Raw genomic sequence first — 12498 nt, forward strand, 5'->3', positions numbered from 1 at the left:
CCACGCTATCTGACTGATCGCCCCTTACGACAAACATGGATTGCTGGGGATCAATCCTAACCCGGGTCTTCACGGGTCTGTAGGGAGTGTTTAACAGGCTGAGTGAAAATAGACCTTTATCAGCGCGCTATGAAGTACGGAGGCTTGAGATTCATATCACTTGACAGTTCTCTCAATCGTGAGAATTGTTCCCGACGACAGATCAACTATCATAACAGGGTAGAATCTGGGGTTCAATCATAAAACCTAAAGGATCCTAACACTGAAAGGGAGGCAACCCTGCAGAACTTTGTGAAGTGAATAAGTACAGAGCTTAATTTGAGTAAATTGGTATATATAATTTCGCGCTATATTGTTGGCATATTAAACATCGAATCGGGTCTTCAGTGCACTCACACTCTGGTCTATTTTTAACACAAAGCCCTTAGGTCAACGTGACCCATGACATCATGACATTGTAACCCCATGACAATGTTTTCATGTGATGTACGTTGTATTCAGTATTTTCCGGGTGTGGCTGGAACACATTTGTATCGATTTACACATATGCAATTTTCTTCTGTGAACGGATGGACCGAACATTTGTTTTTGGAGGCATCCAACACGTCAAATTAATGGGAATAGATTTCGAGAACAAGTAACTTCTTTCATGGTTCGTCTTCATGTCTCCACCTAATTTCTCAGTTCAAACTACTTTGTTATAAGACAAAAACATAGCAGAGTAGTGTCAAAGTCAATATTTGGATAAATTCAACTTTTTCTAGGAGTCATTTAACCGGCAAAAAGTTTTGCAGCGCAAAGCATACAGTGCAACCAGTCTTGTGCCAGACCATGTTGTTACTAACATCATTACGCACAACGCAGTCGATAACTTCACACATAAAACAAAAACTGTTTTTCATTACAGATTTAATGTCTGTTGACAAAATAGTTCTATGAATGGTAGCACAAAATGACGACTAAAGCTTTCATTTTCCATGATATCAAAAGGCGATATCACGCTTTGATGAGACAGAACACATGAAATACACATTATGACAATGCGGCACAGACCATGAAATACCCGTAGTTTCCAAAAACAACCTTTGGACGGACTGATTAACTGATCACGACACGAACTGGGATATTATTTGTAAAGCACAACATATTACGTATACATAAATAAATATATAAATCAGTCACGAACGTTTTCCAAACAGTAAGTAAAATGGCATCAGTTATAGCTTTCGTTCAGTGCTACGTTCAATCTCCCATCCATCACATACAGCGATATACAGGCATAAATTACAGAAATTACAAAAAGTACAGCGTTAATCATCGGCGTATCTATGAGCATAAAAAATAAACGTAATTAGACAACGTTTGGTAACAGAAAGTGGCCGTGATCCTCTCGCAAATAATAAATAATGTATCTGAATATCCCATCAGGTATGTTTTAGCACATTTATGGTGTGTACTTTTGAATTCCTCATAGTGTAGAGTCCGGATTTCTAGCTCAAGCCCGGGTTTGGTGTGAACATCTCGCTCAAGCTTCACGGCTGTGAGTTCGGCGTGTCTTCAGACACAATCCATGTTAGTTCGTTCATCCATTAGCAGATTAAAATCTCACATACGATGTGACAACGAGATGTACTCAATACACATGTTTTTGGAGTTGAGGCATATTGAGTCCTATTGGCGTCATCTGGATCAACTGTTTGGGTTGAGACGGACTTCTTTCACCAATCAGTTATCTGAAAGAGGCGAGAAGACGATTGAGGAACTGGCACTTTGCAACGTTGTGGTACCCTTCACACACACACACACAGAGAGAGAGAGAGAGAGGGGGGGGGGGGGGTCGTAAACTAATTAAATGTACACATGCTTCATCACGAGGTGCTGCTTTCTGTATCAAAAGTATCAAAACCTGTACCCGGCATAAATCATACTGTCAATGGTCCTTTTCTACAATAAATACACCACAAACTACCATATGACTAAAAATAAACCAAAACAGTAAAATACACCGAGAAAAAGAGAAAAGCCAAATTTTCTGATACGCGTATAAACTATTTGTTTGAAACTAAAACCAACATATATTTACATGTGAGAACGAGTCAGTTGTGTTACATCCTTTTCGGCAAACAACGAGCCCTTCTATGACACACAAACCAGAAAGAAGCTTCCGATCTTATGTCCTGTTGGGGATCGAGTGAGTGAGTATGATTTTACGCTGCTTAGCAATATTCCAACAATATCACGCCGGTGGCACCAAAAATGGGTTTTAAACTTTGTACCCATGTGTAGAATCGAACCCGGGTCGTCGGTGTGACGAGCGAACGCTTTAACCACAAGACTTCCTTATATACACTTTATTACATGAATGAACACAAATGTGTGTATACGTCCTTTACTTACCAGAGATCACCTGAAGGCCGGTATCCTAGCTATTAGTTGTACCACTTGATTCCTCCACCCAAAGCGATTCAACACGTGTTCAAATATCCTCTCTATCAACTGATCGAACGGCATATATCGGACATACAGTTCATCCCCAATGTGGCGGAGTTTAAGTCCTAGATCTCGCGTTTCCTCGTCGGCAGACCCAACAAAACCCGCCAGACCGTTCCAGTCCACAGCCATGCTGCAATAACCACACTCGAACACACAATCTGCAGAAAAGTCACCAATTCAAATCAAATGCTAAAACTTTCCCAGTTACCGACAGTTATTCACGCTGTGCGTCGTCTGCTTGGCGCGTGCTATCTGTTTGTCGTTTGCTCACACACTGAAACGGTGAAAATCAATTCTCAACTTTTATTGGCTGATTTGAGATACAGCGCCCCTTTTTAGTCATCGATGTTGGAATGTTTGTAACGGATTGGTTAAAAATAGGCAAATTAGGTCAGTGTTCAAAGGATTATATCTTTGACCCAGATACCGAATAGGTATGATGTAAGCCTAATAATATATGTCTAATTATGTACCGTTACCTGTCCACCCGATTTCAAACAGCAGAATTATGTAAGTCCTTGCTGTAGGTCAAACCACACGATCAACAGGTATGGCAGAACGAATGAAGCGGAAAAACTAGATATTTTCGCGAAGGTGTATATATAGGTCAACTGTGTTTAGCATTATGTCACAGGCTGATTTCATCTCACGCCCTCCCTGTGCGAGAAGCGTAAACAATGACGGCTCGTCTCTCGTTGAGTTAAGACTGAGGTCATATTAGTGGCTGATTGACGTGCGGCAGATGAAGCTGATATAGACATGCGTGTTTTTGATTGACGTGTCGCTATTCACAACGGAGAAATATATATGTCTTTCATCATTGATAGTGTTCTCGCGAGATATTTACGCAAATAATTACAACACTTACGCCTGGATATTCTTTTTACTGTTCATGAATTGAAAGGACACATAACTGCTTATTCTATGTAAACAATAAGCTTCAAAATCTGAACACCAAATAAGGCCTTAAAAGTAATCTGAAACGAAGTGTTCCATCCATATTTACACTTACATCATCTCTTGGGTGTGACAACCTGATCTCATGATTTCATTACTAGTTTCTTACCATTGTTTTTTTACATTATCAGTGGAAACGTTGCTATTTATATGCTTATTTTTGTGTTTATTTGCAAGGGTGTAATATAAATATTTGTATCTTTATCAACAATATAATTACTGTAATGTTTCATTTTCAATTTCTCGATCTGATTCAAATTTTATGATTATACCTCAGTTCACGAAGTTTAAAACTGGTCTAGTTTTGGGGCTAAGACTTGAAGAGAAATACACTGCAAACACAGGGTTTTAAGGCTGCAGGAAAGATACCTGCATCCAACACATATACATCGGAAACTGTTACAAATATTGTGATGAATTTTTATATGACGCTCTTGAGTTCCGAAAATCCTAACTGGAAATGAATCGGTAGATCACTCCTATATTCTTGTCAGGACTCCCATTCGTCGTATCATCTCTGAAAAAAACTATTGACTGTCAAAACAACGTATTCAAGAAAATTCAGAACCACATACAAATATTGAAAAACGATGCGTCTTTTTCAGCTTCATTACATCACATCTCAGGTCTTGACTGCAGCGTTTCTTTGACTGAAGACCGTAGACATTTGGCTGATGAACTTATTTCTGCGATTCCAATTAAACATCAAAAGCAATTTCCTGCAAATATTTAATGATATTCTATATCTATATCGTGAACGTCCACGTCTTAATTAGACCAGAGAAGATCGGGGTCAGTATCAGTCATTAGCAGTTCTGGCCACTAAACGGAATGGGGTGCTCAGGCTCGCTGATTTGGTCGATACATCGTATCGTATTCCAGCTGCTCTTCAATGGTCATGTTGTTGATCACTGGATTGTATGGTCCTGTCTTGATAATTTAAAGACAGCGGCTACATAGAATACGGCGTATAACCGGAATAGTGATGAATGCCTTTAAGAGAAAGCTATTGGGCAAATATATGCATTTAAAGAGAAATACTCTACTCTCACATATGTCCATGTCGATATATGTGTACATTGTATCAAACTAGTATGTATTTTGGTTGAAAGAAACATGCATGTTATAAATGGTTTATTAAAAATAGTACCGATGTCATCATGAACTGTCAATGAAGACACAAGAGCGGGTGAGTGAGTGTTTTGGATTCAAGACCTCATTGAACATGTACAGTATTAAAGTTACTTTATCGCCTGTCAACGTTGTGGAAAGAAAGCACGAATTCATGCATGTGTAAAGACAAGGTATAGGCATACCTTGACAACATTTTGTCATGGGGATTCTGATAGCCCTAAGGGATGCAACTCCGTAGAGCAAACGGCGATGCCGTAATGTTTTGATAATTAATAGCCATTTTAGAATCAAATTTACTTTAGACCTTTTCCGCAAATACAATGCATGAATATTTTGCAGCCGTATGATCAAACTACCGCATTGAAAACAAATAACAACGTCTGGTATTTTTCCCACTATCAATACAAACTGACCGATCGAAACGTAACGTCCGTGAACAGCTGAGTCGTCTCGAGAAGTAACTGTTCCGTTTGTTCAGTATCTTCACATGTCAACTGAACGTCACACTGTTCAGGTATATTTGGTTTATGTCCAACATGACATTAATGATGTCAAGTCTTGATCTCATTACGTTGCCACACCTGTGTTTTCCCGTTTTAAACTGCCTGGGTCGATGAAGCGCAATTGTGGACAGTTTGGCCAAGCGATTCTACCAAGGTGTGACATCCGTGGGTAAAGAAATGGGATTCTTGCATGAGTCCACTGTGCCGGTGTCACTTTCAACGGCGTTAGCTCTTCCTTTGTCCTGATTATGTAGACGGTAAGTGAGTGAGAGTGATTTTACCTTTATTACGTTGTTTTCAGTAATATTCCAACAAAATCAAGGTTTGATACACATGGAATTCACATGCGACATGGGTACCAATACGCTCAAGCCAATCAATGAAGCGCTTACGTTTTTAACTAAATGCATGGCAAAGTGTACCCCATTTGTCTGTATTGAAAATGGCACAACACAGGTCGCGAACTAGTCAAGATTTCTGGGGTATAATCCGGGTATTTACTGGAAGAAGACAACAAAGACAGCGCGCAGTCCTGGAGTATTGACAGAGATATAATATACTCCTTTAAGCTGATAACATGACACAGGAGAACCTCACCCACACTGAACAGCTGATATAACGAACTGGGTGCTCTTTTTGTCGTGACACATGACGTATAATTTAGACGAAATGCGTACTTTCATTTTATTACAAACCGTGAACACAGCTTTAGAATTGATCTTCAGCAATTCTTGCCTCTCGCAAAAACGACTAACGGGGTCGGGCGTCAGACTCGCTGATTTCGTTGCCCTTGTACCCCATTTATTGATCACTAGATTGTCTGATTGTATGACCACTGTCATATAGTTGGAATATATATAATATGTTAATATGTTAGTGCGGCGCGCATAACAAGCAAGCGTTATAGCCTTTGTTTCTGAAAATACCCATACAATAGTTCGAATATGTACCCTTATGTGAGACCGCATTGTCTTTCGTCAAGATCAGTACAATAATATTAGCGTCCAATGAGATATAACTAACTATTACATACTGAATTATGTATCAAAGTCTCTTGAGATGCACAACAATATTTACGGGGAATCGATAAACACAAAGAGACACAATACGATATTACTTGTGCACGATCAGGGGCTTTTTGTCCGAAGATCTAATCAATGATACTCCGAACTGCGTGATGACCGAGAGAACATGTTCACCTTATTTAATGACCCAAATCTTGGACGAGCTGAGGTCAGAGTCAGAGATCTCCTGAGGTCACCACTGGGGTGTCACTGAGAGGTGACAATGAATGCTGACAGGCCAGGCGAATAGTAACGGGAAACAGTTAGACTAGAGCGATCTCCATTGTATTCTTGTAACACACTTATCATCTAAAAAATATTAAACAAATGAACAACGCCACAACATAATTTCAAATATGATATTAAACAGAGATCGCTGAGAGAGTATGATTCAATGGGGACGCACCCGAGATGGCGGAAACAACAGAGGTTTATCCTATCTTGGTTTGACAGAGACGGAAATGTTCTTATTCAGGGTCGATGGGCTAGTGCAGTGGTTAAAGCGTTCGCTCGTCATTCTGAGGACCTGGGTCCGAACGTGTGAAGCAGATTTCTAGTGACCCCCGTCTTGATAGTGCTGGAACATTGCTAACAGCGGCTGAAAAAAATTAACTCACTCGGTGACTTTTCATATCCCGATGCTAACACGACAGGTTAAAGGGAGAAGGTCTAAAACAGTTCCACACGCTGTCAGATTCAAAGATCTGTTAGATATGAATTTCGATTCCCAGGTGCAGTTAATGTCGATGAACATGTGTACTACGGGTTAATTACAGATTATATATTTTGGATGCTGATGCTGTCAATGTTATGAATGCACACGCTATTTATAGATGCACTAGATCCTCGAGTTGTCATGCCTTGCTATCACATTTCAAAGTGGGGAATCCCCCTTCTTCCCGACCATGATATCGTATTACTATTTACATAATCGTGACCATTGCGTCTCATTACGTCGTTACTGGTAAGGACGTATCGCGAAGGAGCATTCGAGGAACCGACTGGAAACACGGATGTATACAATTCCAGACACAGCTATATGTACTGCATTTTCTACTGCGTGTTGTTTCTTGTCCATCGTCTATTTTAGTTCGCTGTAATCTATATATATCAAAACATATTTTATCTACAGACTATCAGATATTGCTTCGTGACAAGTTGAGACTCGGGAGTTTCCAGGCTCTGGGAGTTTTCAGGACCTCGGCCTTTCGCCAGCCACACGAAAACACGTTAGATGTCATGGTTAAACTTAGCGCCCGATAATGCAGCTTCCTTTAAAACTCCCCAGGACGCTGAGTATATTAATGTGAGCACTTTGAAGCATGCTTCAGTGGATATACTTGACATAAGCACAGTGGATATACTTGACATAAGCATTCATTATAGCACAGAGACTCTATACAGATATCCCTGGTAACAGTAACGCGAGGTAATCTAGGGCACACATCGATGAGAAATCTAAAACTAAAACAAACACGATACCGTTGATCATAAAATATTGCATGCTGATATTTTGCACCGATGCTTGGCAATTGTTGCTATCTAGTAACGGTTTGACGTTTGTAACATTTCGTTCAAATCCATTTTAAAATGTAAACTTTCTTTTGCTTTGTAATCGAAAACATATGGGATTCCAGCGTAGTATCGACTCCTTTTTTACTAAACGAAAATTAATTCCTTCATTTGACGGGCTTGTACAACTGGACATTTCTCCTATACTGGTATCATCACTTAAATATAAATGTTTACGTTTGTCATGTAAAGAGTACGTCTAACGTAACACGTGTCGAGATATATGGTTTCTTTTGCCACGCGCGTTAATGTTTAACTCTATTTTCACCTGTCCGCCACACCTGTAGTTAGCTATTTATACCATGTGATCATAGCACGCAGGTTTATTGTTCGAACGTTTACCTTGCTACACCCCACGTAGTAAATATTTGATCTTGACCGCTCGGACAAACAGTCCCTGCCCCGAGTGGGGACACTCTCAAAAGTAAACAAATTACTAGTTAATGGTCATTTCATCTGAAACTCTACCCTTTCAGGTTTCAAGTAAATGGAAAATTAGTACAAGGAACAGCAACTCATTCTTTGTATTCAAAATTCAAAAAAATATTTAAAATGATTTAATGTACATAAACACATTTTGATACGACCCCTTTTCGAGAAAATCGCTAACAGCGTGATCAACACATACAATTAGCCGATATATTACAGTAACCATACTTAGCTCTATTGCTTTCTCTCGACGCCCCCTGCAACGAATTGTAATGGTGACTAGTCACAAGGTAATCAGTATTATGTAAATGAAATAGCTGGTGGATAGTAATTAACTCATGACCCAGTTAAAACATACACGTTAAGACTCTACTGGGTTACGGGGACACCCACTGACCTTATACGGAGCCGAGATATGTGTTAGATTCTTGGGTTGGTCGGTTGCTGCTTAACATCCCAGTCAGTAATATTATAACATTACAGCCATATTGTAAATAATCGAGTATGGACCAGACAATCCAGTGATCAACAGCATGGACATCTAGCATGGGTTGCTGAAGAAAAATTTCATCCATATCTTCGCGGGTGTAGCCTGTTGGGTATCGGTGGTGTGCAAATCCTGATATTTTTTAATTTATAAAATGTTCTAGAAAATGTTATACCAAACGATGTGTGAAGTCCATTTCTGGTGTTAAACTCACTGAAATATTCACTGGAATATTGGTATTATTTTAAAAGCGGCATAAAAGTAATCTCACTAACTCTCTCGCCCACTCAGATGGGTGATACGTTACTAACTGTGGATTCATCTAACAAGTCATTGTACATTGCTGTACATTTCCAGTGACTCATGTGTAAATTAGTTACAGTAACACCTTTTACCGTAGTCAATTGCAGTGATATAACACTTTCGCCATGACTACACAGTTATTGACGACTGACCGACATATCAACACACGCTTGTTCTCTGCTTTCTGGCTTGAGGATTCACGCTGATTCGCGCATTTGGGTTTGTCAGTATCTTTGTATTCATAAAATATTATTCAAAGGGTGGAAACAAGAAGCTAATCATATGACAGTTTCTTCTCGTCCGTTCAATAGCGGTAAGAGAATCAATTCCCTTCCACAGGTTTACCAACCTGAGTGAGTGATTTCAATTTTATGCCGCTTTTAGCAGTATTACTGAACTCACGAGGGGAATCGAATCCGTGACTTTGACTTGACGGACGAAGACTTTAACAACTGTGCTACCAAACAGAACAGGAAACATAAGAGTCCAGCGATACTGCCACAGTCAGTAACTGAAGATCACCGAATACAGCAAGTCTAGATTTGCCTCTGGTTCACAATATTATATTTCGTATCTTTTTGTGTGTAGGGAGAGGAGGAGTATTGGTTCGTATTGTGTATTTCTAGGTTTCTTCACTCATCTTGTCCTTTGAGATGCGCAATGTACGGGCCTTTGAATATGTTTGTGTCGGATAGGTCAAGATACGCAATCCGTAATCAGCCATACGTCATACAACATCGTGCTCATGATACGAATGGAATGGTGTTACAGATTCAGCTTATCGCCGAAATGGTTAACTTTCTTCATAGAACTGTTGGTGTCGCTCTATCCACCATATGTTTGTAACGAGACGAAAGAAATGTAAATTTGACTGATCAAACTCACCCATCTAGATATCAGGGCCCCCATTTACAAAACGTTCAAAGCGCTACGACATCCACAAGCCTGTGATAAACTGTAGAGTTACGACAGTCTAAGTAGTGGTGGAGCGTAACGATATACACTGAGACTAAGTTTACTTAGACTGAGAGTTACGACATTCACAAGCCTGTGATAAACTGTAGAGTTAGGACATCCACAAGCCTATGATAAACTGTAGAGTTACGACAGTCTAAGTAGTGGTGGAGCGTAACGATATACACTGAGACAAAGTTTACTTAGACTGAGAGTTACGACATCCACAAGCCTGTGATAAACTGTAGAGTTAGGACATCCACAAGCCTATGATAAACTGTAGAGTTACGACAGTCTAAGTAGTGGTGGAGCGTAACGATATACACTGAGACTAAGTTTACTTAGACTGAGAGTTACGACATCCACAAGCCTGTGATAAACTGTAGAGTTAGGACATCCACAAGCCTATGATAAACTGTAGAGTTACGACAGTCTAAGTAGTGGTGGAGCGTAACGATATACACTGAGACAAAGTTTACTTAGACTGAGAGTTACGACATCCACAAGCCTGTGATAAACTGTAGAGTTAGGACATCCACAAGCCTATGATAAACTGTAGAGTTACGACAGTCTAAGTAGTGGTGGAGCGTAACGATATACACTGAGACTAAGTTTACTTAGACTGAGAGTTACGACATCCACAAGCCTGTGATAAACTGTAGAGTTAGGACATCCACAAGCCTATGATAAACTGTAGAGTTACGACAGTCTAAGTAATGGTGGAGCGTAACGATATACACTGAGACAAAGTTTACTTAGACTGAGAGTTACGACATCCACAAGCCTGTGATAAACTGTAGAGTTAGGACATCCACAAGCCTATGATAAACTGTAGAGTTACGACAGTCTAAGTAGTGGTGGAGCGTAACGATATACACTGAGACTAAGTTTACTTAGACTGAGAGTTACGACATCCACAAGCCTGTGATAAACTGTAGAGTTAGGACATCCACAAGCCTATGATAAACTGTAGAGTTACGACAGTCTAAGGAGTGGTGGATCGTAACGATATACACTGAGACAAAGTTTACTTAGACTGAGAGTTACGACATTCACAAGCCTGTGATAAACTGTAGAGTTAGGACATCCACAAGCCTATGATAAACTGTAGAGTTACGACAGTCTAAGGAGTGGTGGAGCGTAACGATATACACTGAGACTAAGTTTACTTAGACTGAGAGTTACGACATCCACAAGCCTGTGATAAACTGTAGAGTTAGGACATCCACAAGCCTATGATAAACTGTAGAGTTACGACAGTCTAAGGAGTGGTGGAGCGTAACGATGTACACTGAGACAAAGTTTACTTAGACTGAGAGTTACGACATCCACAAGCCTGTGATAAACTGTAAAGTTACGACAGTTCGTAACGTTAAGAGCTCTTCGTTAACTGGGACCCAGAACCCATAGACGCATGGTCAGACAGACATGAATGTCTTCTCTCCGTGCAATATAGGCCAACGGACATAAGGGTTCCACCCACGTATGTGTAAAGATATTACGCCGGGTATGTGGAATGTGCCACAAATTCCTCACGAGGAATGGTATTGACTTAATCCACAAGAACCAGTTGTTGACTAGGTCCGGTCTACCAACGCACAGACTGGTATTGTAATGTAGAAATAATACACCTACTTAAGTATTTACAGTCATGAGGTTGCGCAACATAATCAAATATCGGTGGGTACCGAAAACTTTGTTTCATTCTTTTAGACTTGACAGTTTTCCAATATAATACGAATATTAGCTGAAAACATTGCTGGTTTACCTCGGCCTATGACTGAATTGCTACTTGATCCCTCTTGGCAATGTGATTTTTGAGCGATGTATGTTGCCAATAGCATATCCACATCGAGAATGGAAGACCATTTTGACTTTATGGGATTCAGAAATCTTTCGGAGGGTGCTCGGTACTCAACAGTTTGGTATGGGGGACGCACATGGAATAATGCATGGATGACGTAATTGTTTTCCGACTGGAATAGGTCATAGAGTGAATTCTGACATGTTCTTTTGTGATTTGAGTTAAATTGTATTCGCCAGTGGGACGTTGGTGAGCAAATGAGGCGCGAGGTAGAACGCTTGCGGGCATTTGAGAGGGGGGTTGGGGATTGGGGGAGGAGGGGTTTGCACCTTCCTTCCAGCAAATGGAGTCTTCTTCTTTATAAAATACAATAAGCAGACCGAAGAATTAAAATAACTATGACAACAGCAAATACGTTTGTGCACGTGAGTGTGTGAGCATCTGCGATTTTCGTTGGTGTTTGTTAGAAGAAAAACGAAAATATATTTTTTGATTTGGGTTGCACTTGGTTACAATTAGCCAATGAACATAGACATATGTGAAATGATAGATGTCCGAAGCACTTTGATGAGTGACTGTCCGTGACGAGGACGGAGTCCCGAGGGGTACTCGTTCTGCTCTCAGTCGCTCTTCAATGTGCTTCGACGGATGGCCCTCGAGGACCAATGACTTTATAACTGCTCTGAACTCAAGTTTTTACATTTCTGCCGTTTCAGTATGGGTACATGTGATTAGATAGCACATGACCAGAAACTAACGACACGTTCGTGTCAATATTACGTTTATTTGAGTGATATA

This window comes from Haliotis asinina, chromosome 1 (genome assembly GCF_037392515.1).
Source record: "Haliotis asinina isolate JCU_RB_2024 chromosome 1, JCU_Hal_asi_v2, whole genome shotgun sequence".
Taxonomy (NCBI): Eukaryota; Metazoa; Mollusca; class Gastropoda; order Lepetellida; family Haliotidae; genus Haliotis; species Haliotis asinina.